Raw genomic sequence first — 17,453 nt, forward strand, 5'->3', positions numbered from 1 at the left:
GCTTAGCTGTTCTCATCCTGCATCCTGGAACTTTGCTGTTCTCATCCTGTATCCTTGTGGTTAGCTGTTTTCATCCTGTATCCTAGAACTTCACTGTTCTCATCCTGCATCCTAGTGCTTAGCTGTTCTCATCCTGCATCCCAGTGCTTAGCTGTTCTCATCCTGCATCCTAGTGCTTAGCTGTTCTCATCCTGCATCCTAGTGCTTAGCGGTTCTCATCCTGCATCCTAGTGCTTAGCAGTCATGTCCTGTGGGAGCCAGAACCAGGGTCTCTGCTTAGACTCAAGCATAGTTTTGCCATAAAGAACACCATGTCCTTTGTTAGTAAACTGGGGCTCCCACCCCAACCCTACCCCAGCCAGTTTGCTTGCTAGGAACCTTTCTGCCCTGCCCAATCCCCCTGCCTCACAGCAGAGAGCTGCCACCGTGTCTTCATTCACTATTCTGTGGGCAAGTCAGAGATACCCAAGCTCAATCTAAAAAGAATCAGGTTGCCTTTGGACCTGTCACTGGTTCTTCTCCCAGACCTCTTCCCTTCCTCCCTCCCTGCCTCTTTTCTCCGGGCCTCAAACTGTGATCCCCCTGCCTCACCCTTCAGAGCTTATGTGTATGCGCCATGTGGGTAGCTTGGTATGAAGCTTTGCTTGTTTCTTTTGTTTTGCCTTCCCGGAGGTTACACCCAATGCTCTGCACACATCAGGCAATTGCTCCACCATACAGTTACGCTCCCTGCTCTCTCTGTGTCCCTGGCTTTGAGAGAAAATCTCGATGAGTCGCTTAGGCTGGAGCTGTACAGGGGTGAGCCACTGAGCCATGCTGTACAGGGGTGAGCCACTGAGCCATGCTGTACAGGGGTGAGCCACTGAGCCATGCTGCTGCTGCTGCTGCTGCTGTTGGTGATGATGATGATGATGGTGATGGTGATGGTGATGGTGATGGTGATGATGATGATGACGATGACGATGATGACGACGACGACGACGATGATGATGATGACGACGACGATGATGATAACGACAATGTGGCCACAATGATGACAGAGATGGTATTGACGGCTGTCTCTTTCTTTTTGTTTATTCTTGGTGTTTTTGTTTTGTTTTTTGAGACAGTATCTTACTATCCTTCAGCCCAGGTTACCTTGAACTACCTCAGCCTCCCCAGTGCATTACACACATGCAACCACCATGGCCGGCTCTAGATTCTTTCAATTCACCAAGGCCCTACTGTGCTCTTGTCCGTGACCTGGGCCAGCCTTCTCCTCCCTGCCCAGGTTGGATTCAGCACAGGGTGAGGAGGAGGGGTCAGATGCTCAGTGGAGATTTGTGGGGTGAGGTTGCTCTCCATGCAGACCTAGAAGCCACCAGCATGGGAGCGACGGGCTACTGACTTGGAACCGATGCGACTCCCCCACAGGGTGTAGACATCGCTGATTCTATTTTAATTCTCTCTGCTCTATTTTTAGGACTGTGTTTTTCTTTCCCCCTGGTGACACTGGAAATTTGTATGTGAAAAATGCTTTAATTGACCCCTTGAAAGCAAGAGAGCCAAACCAGAATAAATAGTAAGCCCACATGTTTAGGATAAAAATAAATGTGGCTTTTTATATTGGACAATTCTAGCTCAAAGCCTTTTCCTACCTGGCTGCAGAAAACCCCAGTCTCACCAGTTTAAAGTAAATTCCGTCCATTGTTGCTCCCCCACTCTGCAAACGCATGTGTGTACACACACACACACACACACACACACACACACACACACACCTGCAGTAGGCACTAGTCTCGTGGTCCTGTCTAGGAGTATAGCATCAGCGAAGGCATCTGCTTGTTGCCTGGCCTCTTCCAAATGTTTGTCTCCCGTGTGGAACCCTGTAAGGTGGACTTAGCAAGCCGGTTCATCCTACCCAGAAAGCCTTTCAGCCCCATAGCCCTGTCGTTCCACTGTCCCTGTGACCTTAAGATGACATGACACTGGCTTAGGTTCTGTGCTTTTACAGCCTGGGGGAGAGAGGAGTCGAACTCCAAAAGAGAACTCAGCCAGGTCCTGCACCAAGGCTTCAGGACTCTTCCTGTCTTGTGTCCTCTGGGCTCCATCTGGCATATGGGGGGGACACATGACCAGGCTAAGGGCTTCTCGGAGACCCAGTGTCCAGTTCCTCTGTCACTGCAAGGGCCACTCAGAGACCACAGAGCTCAATGCAGCCTCTGCAAATGCAGATTCTGGGGACATTGCATGGGAGGGGACAGGTTAGATGCCCTTTGTAATGAGCAGTAGCGGATGGGTGGTCCTTGTCACACGTGAGGAGATGAGTTCTCGGGGCAGACAGGGTCCCATCCAGGCCTCCTACAATAGGGCGCTTGCTTACAAAAGACAGAGTTTCACTGAGAATACAGAGATTGCCAAGTCAGTCCGGGTGAGCGATCTAGACCAGACCCTGTGATCTCAGGTTTGAGTTGTTCCGTGATGAGAAAGAGGAGGCTGCTTCTTCAACCACAGCTGATGGTGGACTCGAGCACGCCTCGGCATTTCTCGTGCTGCGGGATCCATCCGCATCCAGATGAAACTGGATAGGAGGGACTAGATCCACATCCAGACCAAGGGACTTCCACACGTGTTCCCGTGAGAACATGATTTCCAGACAATACATCATCTTATCAGGGGCTCAGTGGAGATGAAGCTGTGTTTTCTTTCTGCCTTAGGGAGTTTGTACTGAAGGTTTCCATAGAAAGTCTGTACCCAGTTGATCGTCAGCACATGCCTACATACAGATCTCTCCTTCAAGGGCTTTATGAAAAAAAAAAAACACTGTTTGTTTTATGGGTCTTGTGTTTATTAACTAGGATTTTCTATAAGATTGAAACAGTGTAAATCATATTTATATATAGCAAAGGAAGGGGGAAGGATGGAGAGAGGGAAAAGGGGGGAGAGAGAGAGATTGAAATAGTGTAAATCATTTATATATAGCAAAGGAGGGGGGAGGGATGGAGAGAGGGAGAAGAGGGAGGAAGAGAGAAAGACAGAGACAGAGAGACAGAGAGACAGAGAGAGAGACACAGAGAGAGACAGAGAGAGAGACAGAGAGACAGAAAGAAAGAGAGAGACAGAGAGAAACGAAAGGAAAAGGAGACAGAGAGACAGACAAGCCTGCAAGTTCGAAGCCTGCACAGCTGCCTGACGGCTGGCTGGAAGTCTAAAATCTGATGTTGCACCTCAAGTTCAAAGGTCATCAGCTGGACAGTCTCCTAGGGCATCTTTGCCTCAGAAGTCACTGTTTGTTCTGTAAGACCCTCCCTGAGTGGAAGAGGCCCGCCCACATTAAGGAAGGTAATTTGCTTTCCTCAAAGTTCATTACCTTAAATATTAATCTCATCCAAAGAGAACCCAGAAGCACAGGCGCAGGAGAAGGCTAAGCTGGAGTTTTACCTGGCATAACTGCCCTTTAGAGGGTGAAAAGGGGCAAGTTAAGGCGTAGGCTGTGCATTCTGCACACCATTTGGGAAGAGTCCTCCTTTCAAACGGATGGAGAAGAGTTAAGACATGGTGCTCACCGAGATCTCGGGAAGGAAGGTTGGGGGCTGCGTGGAAACTCTTGATGGGAAGTTGGGGACATCACTCAGGCAAACCTGATGCAGTTTACAACCAAAGTCTCCCCGTGCCAGCTGAGCCATGTGATTAAACTTGATTATATCCTCTTTTGTTTGTGTGTGTGTGTGTGGTGTGCCCGTTTGTCTGTATGTGAGTCGTATGAGGGCTGGTGATCAGAGGCCGTGAGAGGACATCAGATCCCCAGAGTAGGAGTTTACAGTTCGTGAGCCACCCAATGAGGGTGCTGGGAACCAAACTCGGGTCTTCTGCAAGAGCAACGGGTGCTCCTGGTTGTTGAGCCATCTCTCCATCCCTCCTTCCCCTCTGCCTCTGTTCGTTGTTTTTAACTCATTAAAACTCTTGCAGACACCAGGGCATCAAGCATTCTGGGCAAATGCTAGGCTGCATCCCAGCCCTGAGCATACAGTCTCTTAACAAACGTATAAACTTTGTTTCCTGAGGATTCTGATGAAGGGTGAATTCTCATCTGTGGGGGCGGGGCTAGCCCTCAAAGGTCAAAGCTGTTTGCACGAGACCCTCTTAGCTCAAGTTGCCTCTGTCACCAATGTAGGAAACAGGAAGACACTGGTTCCTTTAAAGGTTGTGTTGTGTACTTGGGTACAGCTAGAGTTAATTTTGGTTATTTTTAAGAAGAGCAGTAAAGACTTGATATGCTTTTAATAGCAAAACAGCAAAACCATTAAAGCCATAAAGCTATGGTGCACGACACTGCTCAGCTGCTCTAGTCTGCCTCGACTCCTGGGCTGGCCTTCCAGAGGGGCACGCAGCGTCCTCACCTTTCTCAGTGTGAAGTGAAGGCAGTGAGTTCAAATCGAGGCCCAAACGAGCGTCCTCTGGTTCATTTGACAACCGTCGTCCATTGTTTCCAAATAAGGATTAAATTAAAGACCCTCCAGAAAGAAAGAGGGGAAGGAAGAGAGAAAGGAAAGAACAAGGAAGCATGGGAGGAAGGAGGGAGGAAGAAAGGAGGAAAAGGAAAGAGGAAGAAAGGGGGAAGAAGGAAGAAAGAAAAAGGGAAAGGGGGGGTTCAACATTTTATTCCAGATCTGATCCAATGTTTAGACCTGAGATAAAATGTTCGGTACCTGCTTGTCAACTATTGCTTCCAGACAGTGAACCCGGACGGAAGTCTGTCCTGCCTTTTCTCCTACACAGATGTTGTATTTGCTTTGCTAATGGAGGAGACGCTCGTCTCTTCCCCTGCTCACTTAACAGTAAAGTTAATAGAGGAGTCGGGTTTTACTGCTTTCTGAGAGCAATTGCTATTTAGTGCCTGCAGTTTAGCATCTGCGGCCTAAAGAACATTAAAAACTGATTTCTTGAGCGTAAGCATCATCAAAAAAAAATGAATGAATTTTTCTTTTTGCAAAGTCATTTGCTTTATAAACTCACAAATCTTTGGGGCCGCGTGCTTTTGTGGCAGCCGCAGAACCAGCACGCCAATCCTATCCCATGTTACCTCTAGTCGTTCACGTGGCTCTATCCCTCTTACAGATAGGTAGGTACCTGTGGGCCATCTGACTGTGCTTTGTGAGAAAACGTGTGTGGAGCTTGAGTCACCTCTCTTCCCCCCTGGGCTGCAATCCTCTCACTGGGCTACCCGGCTTTGTAACTGTGAAATGTATGTAGACTTTATGTGCCAAAATCCCTTTACACTCTGACCCCAAGCCTAACCAGCATTAGAGATGACGGTGGCTTTTGATTGTGCCAGGAGTCTTGAACCGAAGACTTTCCCTTAGAGCCAAGGAGGCACACAGTCTTTCTACTCCAAAATTACTTATTAATTATACACATACATGTCACTTTATCATCTACGCATGTGACTTCCCAGACACAAATGCTTCTATTTGAATCTCTTCCGCCAATTAACACAGACAGTAGTCATTAACAGTGTGACTAATCAAAGATACAGATAGAATACACACGCACCTGCTTGCTGGCATTTCAGTCACTTAACCACAGAGGGAAGATTTGGAAAAGGTAACCACCCCATTCGCAATGTGAACCATGAACTTCACTGCATCTCAATACAGCACAGAGGGGAACCCTCTGTCAGAGTGGAAGGCCAGGACCACCCTGCACAACAGTGACAAGCTGTAGTCATCTCCCTCAGGGGGCAGTGCGTGGACCACTGCTGGGTACCACAAGTCAACACCAATGCGGTTGGGAAGGGTGACAAGGACCATGCAGGTGGATAATACATACAATATTCCCTGGGCACTTTTAACCCTCCTTTTGAGGCTGTAGACTCTTTAACCCTTTGCAGTAAAAAAACTTAGGGCATTAGCACACTGACAAAAGAAAGACCCAATAAACTGGCTTGGATACCTAATTGTCTGGAGAGCCCATGGTACCCCACACCCACCCGTTGTGGGTTGTGCTAATAGAAGATTGGAATTCTTGGCTAGAATGGTATCAAGCTCCTGAACTTTACGGTCCACTTCCTGGGTTCATTCCTGACTGTGCAGTTGGTATTGATCCAGTGAGTGTGGGGGGAGGGTCAACGAGGTGACCCCTGCATGCAACAGAACAGAGAAGAGTAGAGTGGATGCCGAGCCAGGACCAACCGTATCTGTGTCTCCTGCTGGGCACGGAGTCCGAGGAAGTCAGGACTGTAACCCAGTGCAGAGGCCTTGCACGTGCCAAGCGAGGATCCTCCCACTGAGCCCCAGCCCTGCCCTGTGAACTGTCTTTCGTCTCACTCCTGTTGCTACCTTTTCTGCCATTTTGTGTTGGTGAAGATCAAGCAACTAGGGAGACAGCTAGTGGCTAAGGGCACTTGCTCTGTAAGGATGAGGTTGTGGCTTTGAATCTCAAGTACCTGTGAAATGGCTGGGAGTGTGTGTGTGTGTGTGTGTGTGTGTGTGTGTGTGTAAAACAGACAGACAAACAGAGAGGGAGAGGGAAAGAGAAGGAGGGAGGGGGAGGGGGAGGGAGGGAGGAAGGGAGGAGAGAAAGAGAGAGAGAGAGAGAGAGAGAGAGAGAGAGAGAGAATCCCAGAATGGCAGGGTAGAGACATGATCTCTAGAACTTGCCCCAGGAGGCCAATGAGACTGTCTCAATGCAGTATGCAGGCTGACAGAGGACACTCACAGTCCTCTCACAGCCTTTCCATGGACACACATAGATATATACACTCTCCTTTCCCACATAAACCTTAAGAAATACACACTCAGAACCACAATCATGCTAAGCAGAAACTGAGCCAACTCCCAGCGTATAATCTGAGAATATTAATTTGAATGTGGACTTGGGGTCATGGTGAAAGTCACATGACTTACTGAAATAATTTGCTACGCTGCTGATTTGTAACGGTGTAGAATTTGTATGCCAACATCCCTTTGCACTCTGACCCCCCAAGCCTAAACCAACATTAGAGAGAGGGGACTGGCTTTCCAGTGTTTAGTTTTTGCTTGCAGATCTAGCTACTGACCACAAGAGGGCAGTAGCAACCTACAAATCTTTATGGCACTCTCCAAGGCGCTAGATTCCCTGCCTGTCACCGGGCGAAATATACATATTTTTAGAAGTCTTTTCGGCGAAATATACATATTTTTAGAAGTCTTTTCTCCACAGGAGCCCTGGGAAGACCTTGAGAAGTTATTTCACCCCAGGTGATGCCTTCAGCCAGAACCACATTAAATCGGCACAGATGGCTCTCTCTGGGCCCAAGAGCAAACGACAGTTTATTTGTAAAAGCTGAGCTTAATAATTCTAATGACATACAATAGATATGATGAAGGAATGCCCTGACAGATTCCTTTTGACTGGAGAGGAGTTCTCCCTGTCTCCATGATCAGTGTTATCTCACTGTCCAAGAAGCTTAAATGGAGACAAATTAGGAAATTAGCAACAGGGGCAGTCACTGGAGAGAACCCACAGACGGTCAGGCACACGGCAGAAGCCATGGGGTTGGCAGGCTTAGAGAGCAAATGGTGGGGATTTTGTCTTAAAAAAAAAAATAGAGGAACAAAAGGCAGATCGTGCAGGGAGGTGAAATCTCCTTCTCCTTGCTCTCTCTTTGCCCCTCAGTGGGACATGTGACCTCCTGCTACTATAAAAGGCAGCGTGTGCCAAGCCTTTCCCCCAAGGATGTCCTGAACCCCACTGTGGGTCAGGGTGGGTCCAAGGCATTGATTGATCAAGGCAATGAGTAGGTTGCCCTGATTGTTCCCTATCTCATTATCACCAAGCCCAACCTTCTTATAAAATACCAAATAGGCATAAAAGAAGACAAACCGTGTGTGTGCGTGTGCGTGTGTGTGTGTGTGTGTGTGTGTGTGTGTGTGTGTGTGTGTGGTGAACCCCTGCTATTTCTTTTGTCAATTCGTACCCAGTGATCAATACGGACAGTGACCAGGAACTTTAAAATTCTCATATAAAACTAATAAAATAGCTCGTCCAGACTGTACCCTGCTCTGATATGTAGCCATGGGGCAGAAGTCAACCTCAGCCTCGTGTCTGCAGGTAGACAGTATAAAACCCACGTGGACATGGAACACCGGCCTCTTGTCTGTGACGCCCACCATGCTGAGAGTCCCAGTTCCTCCACGGGACCCAGTTGGAGCGCTGGGAGTGTGGGGAGCTGCTGGGGGCAGGAATCACGAAGGAGACACAGCAGGATACGCTGTGTGTCACAAACCCGTATGGGCTCGTGTGTGCAGAATGTAGTGTAACTGGTTGCTATGTTGTTGTGGTTGCTAGGGATCGTTGGACTCACTGTTAGGAGCCTGGGAGGAAAGCTGGATCCTTAATCAGGGCATTATGGAGTGGAGGAGGCCCGGTGCTTCTGCACTCCCAGATGGTCAGCAAGAAAGGCTGCAGTCTGCAAGCCTTGGGAAGCAGAGCCGGTTTCCCTGCCACCTTCTCGGTTTTATGTGGGATGTGTTTTTCTGACACTGATGACTGCCCTGGCCACCCTGGAGGGCTCTTCCACCTGATGTCCGTTCCAGAGTATATAAATTATCCATGAGTGTATGTGAGGGCGCATGCGGGTCAGTGAATGAGCATGCAGGTTGGTCTAGTGGAGGCCACAGGACGATCTACGATCTCAGGCATCTGAGGAGCTCACCAATTGGGCCAGGCTGGCCGGCCAGTGATTTCTGGAGTCTGGACTATAAGTGTGTTCCATCGTGCCCAGCAATTTGTTTGTTTACTTTTATTTTGTGGTGTGTGTGTGTGTGCACCTGTGTGTGTGTGCATGTGTGTTCATGTGAGTATGGAGGCTAGGTTTTCCTGGGTGACTTCTTCAATTACTCTCTACCTTAATATTTGAGACAAGGTCTCTCATGGAACATGGATCTGCTAGGCTGTCTGGCCAATGTACTCTGGGGATATACCTCAACTCTCCAGCCTCCTTCCCTTCCCCTGTCACCTTGTGTTGGGCTTGTATATAACCAGGTGCCCCATTACACCAGGTGCCCCATTACACCAGGTGCCCCATTACACCAGGTGCCCCATTACACCAGGTGCACCACTACACCAGGTGCACCACTACACCAGGTGCACCATTACACCAGGTGCATCATTACACCAGGTGCACCATTACACCAGGTGCACCATTACACCAGGTGCACCACTACACCAGGTGCACCATTACACCAGGTGCCCCATTACACCAGGTGCACCATTACACCAGGTGTACCACTACACCAGGTGCACCATTACACCAGGTGCACCACTACACCAGGTGCCCCATTACACCAGGTGCACCATTACACCAGGTGCCCCATTACACCAGGTGCACCATTAACTACTCATGGTGGTTGGTGAGTTTGGAGGTGTCTTCTCCTCTCATGGGCCAAGGCTATGGAAACTCGACGTCTGTCTACTCCCCAGGCAGTGGGGAAAACTAGAGGGAGGGCAATCATTGCTGTTCTGAAGAGACTTCCAAGACCTCTTTGTATCTATTCTGCATTGTCGGCTCTTACTCTCGTGGACTTCATGGCCACCAGGGAGACTTGTAAGTGTAATCATTTAAGAGAACAGACATATACTCGGAAAAACGTTATTAGTTTTAAAATGTGTGTGTGTGTGTGTGTGTGTGTGTGTGTGTGTGTGTGAGAGAGAGAGAGAGAGAGAGAGAGAGAGAGGGAGAGAGAGAGACAGAGAGAGACAGAGAGAGACAGAGAGCAGTCCCCTGTGAGCAGTCCTCGCAATCCCTGAGCCAGCTCTCCAGCCTCCATTTTCAATCCATCTTCCCGTCCTCTTTCTCCTCTTCCTTCTCCTCCTTTTGTTTTTATAAAACAGAGTCTCACTCAATATGTAGCCTGGGCTAGCCCTCAAACTCAAAATCTTCCTGCCTTAGCTTCTCGAGAGCTTGAATTCCAAGTACCGGTTGCTATGTCCAGCTCTACATAGTTTACATGTAGTTCAGTTTCTCGGCGCCCTTCGTATTTTCAGTCCCTTCCCTCAGATAGGAATCTAAAGCACATTGTGTTGTGTAAGAGATGGGCAACGGGTGGAAGGCATTAACATCGCCCCCTGCATTTGCATTTTGATAGAATTGAAAACTAAATGCAGTTGTTTTACTCCACTCAAGGAATTTCAAGACAGTACCGGGCCACGTGGAGTCCCGTTTCCTCTTCTCTGGCCCGCCAGTGCTTGCGAAGGGTTGTGAGCCAGCCTTCAGCCTGCAGTTGTGCCAATGTGGAACCCTGTCCTACTGGAACAGCTGCTGTCAAAATGAACAGAGCACCCCCATTCCTTACAGTGTCAATGGATTTCTTAGGGACTTGTACTAGTTCGCTTTACATCGCCCCGCCTACATTCCGATGCAGACAGAGAGAACTCGTTTCCGCTCCTGATTGGAGAGGGTCATGGCCTATGGCGGGAGGGAAGGTCCAGCAGAGTCCGTGCCAGCTGCAGCCTTGGCAGGGGGCTGAGCACGATGGTAGTTCAGAGAACACAGAACCAGGGCCAGGCTAGACTTTCAAAGGCTCACCCTGAGTGACCTACATCCACCAGCCAGGCCCCAGCTCCTAAAGGTCCACGGGCCCCACACCAGCACTCCAACTGCGGAATGTGAATACCACGTGGTGGTGGGGACAGCTCATACTCGGTCATCACTGGGAAGCAATCCCGTTTGCAGCCCAGTACTCACGCTGTGACCTCATGGGAAGACGTGGTGGCATGAGTACTCTCACGGTTCCTGAGTCAGTGTGCCCCGAGTTCAGCCTGGGGATCGCTTTCCCAACTAGTTCCCATGCGATGTCGTTAACATCTGGGCTCTGAGAGACCACAACTCGTGGGTCCCCTTTGTTTTGTTTGTTCTCCAGAACCCTGTGGACTAACTCCTATGATTCATCTCATGTTGAATGAACGGGGTTTTGCTTTTGCTTCTTGAAGGGGAAGACTTTAGTCATATTTGGTCATCAGAATCTAAGGTCTTGGTTGTTTACTAGCTCTGGTTCCCTTTCTCTGAAAACCCATCGAGATGTTTATGATAATAATGAGAGGGGACTGGAGGTCAACCTTGGAAATCAGTCTTCCAGGACCATCCCAGGACCGTCCGCTTTGGTTTGGAAATGGAGTCTCTCCCTTGGCCTGGAGATCCACATTTAGACTAGGCTGGCTGGTCAGAGAATGCTGGAGACTTGCTGGTCTCTGTTTATGAGTGATTGGCGTCTGCGTTTGTCTCTTTTGACGTGGATTCTGGGATAGAACTAAGATCTTTATGCTTCCGCGACAGGCACTCAGCCCCAACTTTAACACAACTGTTAAGATATAAAAAAAAAGCTCATGGGTTGGAATATAGCATGAAAAATGCTTCAGGTTCTAGCTCCAAGAGAGAGAGAGAGAGAGAGAGAGAGAGAGAGAGAGAGAGAGAGGAAGAAGGAGGAGGAGGAGGAGGGAGAGGGAGGAGGGAGGGGGATAGAGGGAAGGAGAGAGGGGAGGTAGAGGAGGCAGAGAGAGACAGGGAGAGACAGAGACAGAGACAGGGGAGAGAGGAAGGGGGAGTGAGAGAGAGGATGAACTTGCAGTCTTAGAAAAGAGGTAATACTATGGATAAATGAATAAAATTGTAAAAATCCAAGAAATTAAAGGGACACATAAAGAGTCAAAAGATAGAGGGCTTGATGGTTTCCTCAAAATGGGAAATTTCTCAAGTCAGTGGTGACTCCCTGGCACCTCAAAGCAAACTGGTTTGGTACACCCATCCAATAAGAGTTATCTTCCAAATATAAAATGTTAATGAGGAGAGACAGACCTGGAGATGTTTCATAAACACTAGGAGTCTCCTGCAAATAGGTAGAAATTGTACAGTGAAATTTCCGTGTTACTGCTCTGCCTATCCGGGGGGCATTGCTGCCTTAATCATAGCGCCTCAATTTCTCCATCTGTGAGGAGACCATTCCAAACTAAGCCCAACCTTACCCCTGGGCGTTTGCTGGCTCACTAGTGAGAGTGCCTGGGAGTAGTCAGGGGCTCACATCAGTGTGGACTCATTCCAGTCCTGGCTGTGGTTGTTGGCCATGCAGGCTGGCCTTCGCCCATCTGCATTAAACATAAGCAACATTCACGCTAAAGGATGGAGCAGTTAACCACGTCCTAACAAGGACCGTTACACAGAACATGCCAGTGCAACATGCAGTGACATCAGGTACCCCATTTCTCAAAATCTAAGGCCTACATCCCCTGAACAGGGAATCCCAACCAAGCTGCTGAGATAGGGCTTCCCCCTGTCCTAGAGGATCTGGGGCAGCTTTCTGAGATCACGCTATTGTAATGCCTCCCAGTTCAGGACCATGGTGTGTGGTGAGCCCAGGGCACCTTCAGCTCCCTCCCATCTTTTTCTGATGAGCATCCACCCATGTTCCCACCCCACTCTACCCCTGCCTCATTGTATCCAAGCTGTGCTCTCCCCTCCCACTGCTCTCCTCAGTTACAGGTTTCATTGTGCTTCTTTCTTAGCTGCTGATTCCCCACGATGTCACTGAGTGTTGCACAGGTCAGGATGGTTTCCTGTTTGTGGAGTGAAGGAAGACAGACGTAAGCTGAGAGGAGCTTGGAGGACCTCAGTAAGAGTCTAGTCAACACTAAATACAACTCAGACTTCTGACTTAAGTAGGGGCTAGCAAGAGCCGCTTGAAAAACAAAAACAAGAACTGCTCATTTATCTACGAAGTCTACCAATTGCCTGGGGCAAAGGACTTCCTGAGTCAACCTCCTTCCAACCCAATTTTATACCTGATCCTTCTTACTTAAAGTTATATCAGGCAGGCTTTGGGCACCGACACTCGAGGCCCAGCCGGCATCCTGCTCAGCTGAGAGAAGGGTTCTGGAAGAGAACATCAGGCATGTGGAACTTGTTAGATCTTTCCAGACTCATTATCTCTACCACAGGCGTTAATCAAACACTCTCCTTATCTCAGTTTATTGCAAATAAAACTCAAGGGAGGGAGGTGACCAGCCTGTGCTTTGCGGTACACAAGAAGCAGGACCCGAATCAGCCTGGGTTGTTGAGTCTGATTCTCTGTAGTCCCATAAGTGATGTGCCCTGGTTATTCCATCAGGACTCAGCTATCGTAGGAGAAGGAATTCCACAGGCTGGACAGAGAGAGAATGTGCTGCAAGCCGGCTTGGGCCGGTTCTGTCAGTGGAGGTCTATAATCACTCAGTGCCAGTTTATGGTAACTTTCACTCGGGCCCACCGTTCCACGTCTGAGCCTTTGTGCTATGCTGGCAAGAGAACCTGGGACACAGGAAGCCACCGCGAGTCTTAATTGGTCACTACAATAACGGCTTTGGATGGATATTCCCTTCCGATGAATCACCCTCAGGTGGCCAGTGAGTCAGGCTGCTTAACTGTAATCTTTAATTCGGTTCTCACTCATAAACAGTTCTCCTTACTTCAGAGGTCTTTAATTTAAAAGTCTGGGCAGAAGGAGTCAGGGCAGTAGGAGCAGCCATTTCAGAACTTCCGTCACGGCTGGAGAGGAGCCTGAGACACGACAGCGGGACTCTTCATTCGCACAGTGCCATGCTAACTGTGAGGTCGCCTGTAGGGTTTCTCAAGGAGGAACTGCAAGGGACATTCGTAACCAGTCCTGCTCAGGAAACCAGAGATGGGGTCACCAAGAACCTTGCTGACTAGACCGCAGGGAGACAAATAACCCTATTAAAAAATGGGGTTCAGAGCTAAACAAAGAATTCACAGCTGAGGAATGCCGAATGGCTGAGAAACACCTAAAGAAATGTTCAACATCTTTAGTCATAAGGAAAATGCAAATCAAAACAACCCTGAGATTTCACCTCACACCAGTGAGAATGGCTAAGATCAAAAACTCAGGTGACAGCAGATGCTGGCGAGGATGCGGAGAAAGAGGAACACTCCTCCATTGTTGGTGGGATTGCAGACTGGTACAACCATTCTGGAAATCAGTGTGGAGGTTCCTCAGAAAATTGGACATTGAACTGCCTGAGGATCCAGCTATACCTCTCTTGGGCATACACCCAAAAGATGCCCCAACATATAAAAAAGACACGTGCTCCACTATGTTCATCGCAGCCTTATTTATAATAGCCAGAAGCTGGAAAGAACCCAGATGCCCTTCAACAGAGGAATGGATACAGAAAATGTGGTACATCTACACCATGGAATATTACTCAGTTATCAAAAACAATGACTTTATGAAATTCGTAGGCAAATGGTTGGAACTGGAAAATATCATCCTGAGTGAGCTAACCCAATCACAGAAAGACATACATGGTATGCACTCATTAATAAGTGGCTATTAGCCCAAATGCTTGAATTACCCTAGATGCCTAGAACACATGAAACTCAAGACGGATGATCAAAATGTGAATGCTTCACTCCTTCTTTAAAAGGGGAACAAGAATACCCTTGGCAGGGAAGAGAGAAGCAAAGATTAAAACAGGCACAGAAGGAACACCCATTCAGAGCCTGCCCCACATGTGGCCCATACATATACAGCCATCCAATTAGACAAGATGGATGAAGCAAAGAAGTGCAGGCCGACAGGAGCCGGATGTAGATCGCTCCTGAGAGACACAGCCAGAATACAGCAAACACAGAGGCGAATGCCAGCAGCAAACCACTGAACAGAGACTAGGACCCCCGTTGAAGGAATCAGAGAAAGAACTGGAAGAGCTTGAAGGGGCTCGAGATCCCATATGTACAACAATGTCAAGCAACCAGAGCTTCCAGGGACTAAGCCACTACCTAAAGACTATACATGGACTGACCCTGGACTCTGACCTCATAGGTAGCAATGAATATCCTAGTAAGAGCACCAGTGGAAGGGGAAGCCCTGGGTCCTGCTAAGACTGAACCCCCAGTGAACTAGATTGTTGGGGGGAGGGCGGCAATGGGGGGAGGATGGGGAGGGGACCATCCATAAAGAAGGGGAGGGGAGGGGATGTTTGCCCGGAAACCGGAAAGGAATAACACTCGAAATGTATATAAGAAATACTCAAGTTAATTAAAAAAAAAAAAAAAAAAAGAACCTTGCAACCTTGCTGACTTGATGGCAAAGGAATTGAGTTTTTTCTATTTTCTTTTTTTTTTTTTTTTTTTTTCTGAGCTGGGGACCGAACCCAGGGCCTTGTGCATGCTAGGCAAGCGCTCTACCGCTGAGCTAAATCCCCAACCCAGAATTGAGTTTTTTAAAGAGATACTCGCACTCTTTATTTAGGTGTCTGTGTCTGTGTGAGTGAAGCTAAGTGCATGCGGATGCCTGTGCAGGCTGAAGACAGAGTCTGCTCCCCTGGGTCAGAAGTTACAGGTGATGGTGAGTTCACGATGCTGGTGTCAGAAAAAGAACTCAGATCCTCTGGAAGAGCAGCAAGTGCTCTTAACCACTGAGCCGTCCTCTCTCCAGTCCCAGAGTAGTTGGGACCTAAAAGCTTCTCTCCGGCTTTCAGAAAGGTCTCCCTGGCTGAGGAAGCAGACAGGAATTTGGTTTGTGGCTTCTTCAGAGCCATCTCCAAGGACCTAACAAAACCCGATGGCACTGAGATGCCTACCTGGGTTGTCCCTCTGTTCAGAGAGGAGGGGAGGGTTAATTTATTGATGGTTCAATGCTTCAAGGAGCAGATCCTAAATGGACATTCTTCACGATACTGGAAAAGGATGCCTAATGTGGACGCTACCTATAGCTAGTTTGGCGGCTGAGCCAATGCCCGCCTCTAAGCCTCTCTACGCACATGCGCAGTGTGAGACTTTCCTGGTGTTACGGAAGGATGAAAACACCAGAGACAAGACGCTCAGATCTCTGGCCAAAGACATACTTCGAATCCCCTCTAGATCACCACGTAATGTTTGGAGCAGGCACAAACAAGCAGCACACATGTCCACATGCTCATGTGTACGCACACGCCTAAGTACACGCATGCATAAGTACACAACAGAGCCTGTCAGTCCACCCTCCCTAACCGGAAGTGCTCGAGTTCACACCCGAATTTGCTGCAAGTTAAAACGTCTCAAGATCTCAGAAAATAAAAAGTAAATCTTAGCAGCCGGAGAGATGGCTCAGTGGTTAAGAGCACTGGCTGCTCTTCTAGAGGATCCAGGTTCAATCCCCGGCACCCTCCTGACAGCTCACGATTGTCTGTAACTGTCACAAAACTGTCCGTTTTGTGGATCGGACACCCTCACACATGCAGGCAAAGCACCAACATACATAACATTCGAGAAGAAAAAAAAATGGAAATCTTTTAAAAAATAAATTTTAAAAGTTGCGAAATGCTCTATCACTATCCTATATGCTAGACAGCTGGTCCGCTTGATTTTTTACCTCACTTCTGGCTTTAAGGGTCCTTTGTGGGCGAAAAGTCCACACTCTATGCACAGCAGCACAATTTACATGCTAGATAATATGACAATAGAATTAAATAGACTTTTCCTCTTTTAAAGGTTTTATTGACTATACATGGACTGACCCTGGGCTCCAACCTCATAGGTAGCAATGAATAGCCTAGTAAGAGCACCAGTGGAAGGGGAAGCCCTTGGGCCTGCCAAGACTGAACCCCCAGTGAATGTGATTGTTGGGGGTAGGGCGGTAATGGGGGGAGGAGGGGGAGGGGAACACCCATATAGAAGGGGAGGGGTTAGGGGGATGTTGGCCCGGAAACCGGGAAAGGGAATAACAATCGAAATGTAAATAAGAAATACCCAAGTTAATAAAGATGAAAAAAAAAAAAGAAAAAGTTAAAAAAAAGGTTTTATTAATTTTATTTTTGTATAGAGATGTTTAGCTCACACACATGCCTGTGCACTGTGTACAGGTCTGACACTCAGTGAGTCAGATCCCCTGTGACTGCTTGTGAGCCACCATGCGGGTGCTGGGAATTGAACCCAGATTCTCTGGAAGAGTAGCCAGCGCTCTTAACCATTGAGCCATCTCCCCAGTCCTTGCTATATTTTAAACAGAAAAAATAAATAAATAAATTCAGGCTACAAAACCCTCCGTCCACCGGAACAAACTCAATCCCTTTTCTGACTGGGACAATGTGATGAGGGTCCTCCTATTGACTTCCTATGTGACTTCCTATTGGCGGCCAATGGGATGAAAAAGAAAGCCCGAATTCCACAACCACGGCCCCAAGGGAAGAGCACGTGCTGGGTTATTTTGCAAACATGATTCTTGCTACTCCAATAGCAGAAAGTCCAGTTCATACATCATCATAGCAAACAGAAGCTGTCACAAGGTTGAAAGAAACTAGGGCAAAGTCGTTTCACGTCTTATTTCTTGTGTCCTTTCTCGTCTATTCTCCACCTTCCTCACTAGCTCTCCTTCTCTCTTGGCTCCCTGTTAAACTCAGACTTTACCTGCACTTGTGCCTTTACAACGTGGCTCTCAACCTCCCCAACTCGGCCACCTTGCGGG

Source organism: Rattus rattus, chromosome 13 (assembly GCF_011064425.1).
Source record: "Rattus rattus isolate New Zealand chromosome 13, Rrattus_CSIRO_v1, whole genome shotgun sequence".
Classification (NCBI taxonomy): domain Eukaryota; kingdom Metazoa; phylum Chordata; class Mammalia; order Rodentia; family Muridae; genus Rattus; species Rattus rattus.